This window comes from Gekko japonicus, unplaced genomic scaffold (genome assembly GCF_001447785.1).
Source record: "Gekko japonicus isolate JY-2015 unplaced genomic scaffold, Gekko_japonicus_V1.1 scaffold5601, whole genome shotgun sequence".
NCBI classification, from domain to species: Eukaryota; Metazoa; Chordata; class Lepidosauria; order Squamata; family Gekkonidae; genus Gekko; species Gekko japonicus.
In genome coordinates, this window is record NW_015170433.1 from 5,121 (window position 1) to 7,210 (window position 2,090).

Sequence of the window (2,090 nt, forward strand, 5' to 3'; positions counted from 1 at the left end):
AGGGGGCGGGGCTTCACCACGTGACCGCCCCGCCCCCTAGAGGTTCTCTTCCGGAGCTCCGTACCTGAGAGCTCCCCCCCGACTAGAGCCCTGGTTTTAAGCATGTTTATATTTTGATTAAAAATAATATAATTAATTGGGTTTCCTGGGTCCTATATAAAGTTTTTATCTCCAGTACCTGATATTACATTTTATGGCAGACATGGCCCACCTGACAAAGTGACATTTGTGTCGGATCTGGCCCTTGTAACAAATGAGTTCGACACCCGTACGGTAGAGGGTACATAGGGATATATTTACCAATGAGGAATTTTTCTGGTCTTCCAGGTCTTATAACCCAAACATTGTGACTGACTAATTTGAAACTAATTATCTGGGGATCTTCAGATTATAGGCCACAAGCAGTTAAAACATTAAATCTAATACATTACTTTTAATATTTGACTAATGAGCTGCGGTTGCTCAAGTGGTTAAGATGCTGAACTGCAGGCTGTGGAAGGTCGGTAGTTCAGCAGTTCGAGACCCGAGTGCCGCATGACGGAGTGAGCACCCGTCTCTGGTTCCAGCTCCTGCCAACCTAGCAGTTCGGAAGCAAGACATTGCAAGTAGATAAATAGGGACCACTTCGGTGGGAAGGTAACAGCGTTCCGTGTGCCTTGGTGTTTAGTCATGCCGGCCACATGACCACGGAAACGTCTTCGGACAGCGCTGGCTCTTCGGCTTTGAAACGGAGATGAGCACCGCAACCCTAGAGTTGGATTCGACTGGCTTTCGAGCAAGGGAACCTTTACCTTTAATGACATTATAATAATCAGTTTTCTATATATTACCCAGACATGGCTACAATGTTGCTTTTAGTGTTATTAAATCTGTTTGTTAAAGCTGGAATTATTCTTACAGCCTTTTTAATGACCTCTAACTGGAAGAAAAAAAAAAACGTAACACCCATGACCATTACTATTGGTTTTAAAAAAATTATTTCCTCTCCCCTTAAATAATATTGTATATTTTAATTTTTAATTGCAGTAGAATATAAAGTTTGCATGTATTAAACGTCTGCTTTTAGAAACCCCTTTTTAATTCCAGGAAACCTTATAACTGATTGAGTTTTTGAAATAATGGGAATATTGTTAATATTTATTTGTGACACAATGTAGTCTACATCAGTTTGCTTGCTAAAATGTCGATCGCTCTGGAGAACTGAATAACTTTTTTTTCCAATGAGAGGTTTTGACTGGAACTGTATTAATCCATTTTTTATAAGCGTGATCTGGACTTTTTTAGGTAAGGAGGAGAAAAATGGGAAGACAGTGCATGCACACTTTTGCAGTCTTCAAGACAAGCGCCAACGATGAAATCTGGTGGTTACAATGTAAGTCGGGATAATAATGGGCAAGCTATCCAATAGAATTTAATAATCGTTTTATGGGGAAAACAGCCTCAGTTTCCAGTTTTGAAACACGGGTGTTTTCCAGCGGATTTCCCAACGCACCAGGGGACTTCGACATCTTCAGGTCGAGCGTGCTACGTGTTGTGGTTGGGGGGAGTAAATCTGAAAGACCTTGCAAAGGTTCTGAGATCAGTAGTGGCTGTGGATTTTCCGGGTCATGAGGCTGTCCGTCGTTTCCCGGCACCACGTTCCGTTTTCTTGCACCGCACTTGGTTATTTTAGAACAAAGTTGTCTGGAAATGCTAGAAGGGGTGGGGGGAAAAAAAATCTAAAAAATAAAAATGACAACTGGAGAATGCGGGCATCGATCCCGCTACCTCTCGCATGCTAAGCGAGCGCTCTACCATTTGAGCTAATTCCCCACTTTGGCCAAAACTGCTCTCGCAATATCCCCTCTTCTCTTGCATTCTCTCTCAAGGGAAGTTCCTGCAGCGTCTTGCGACTTTGTTTTCTCCCTCGCACGGCCTCTCTCCAGCCTTCGGGCTGTTCTGCATTGTCACTTTCGTCACTGGTTTTTTTTGTCCCCGTTGCTTTGGGTGTTCCCTCTAAGCGGAGTTCGTGTGAGCCAGCTCACAGTCTTTTTAGCCTCCGGCTCACCCATTTTCGCCTTCTGCTCGGGAAGGAGGGCCCCGGAGCCAAC

General features: G+C 43.8%; 1 non-coding gene across 1 annotated transcript; it reads right to left on the bottom strand.

The window, feature by feature from the left end:
* Window positions 1-1,739: 1,739 nt before the first annotated feature.
* On the bottom strand, window positions 1,740-1,812 carry TRNAA-AGC. Its single transcript has one exon. It is a non-coding gene; the product is annotated as a tRNA-Ala (tRNA).
* Window positions 1,813-2,090: the final 278 nt, after the last annotated feature.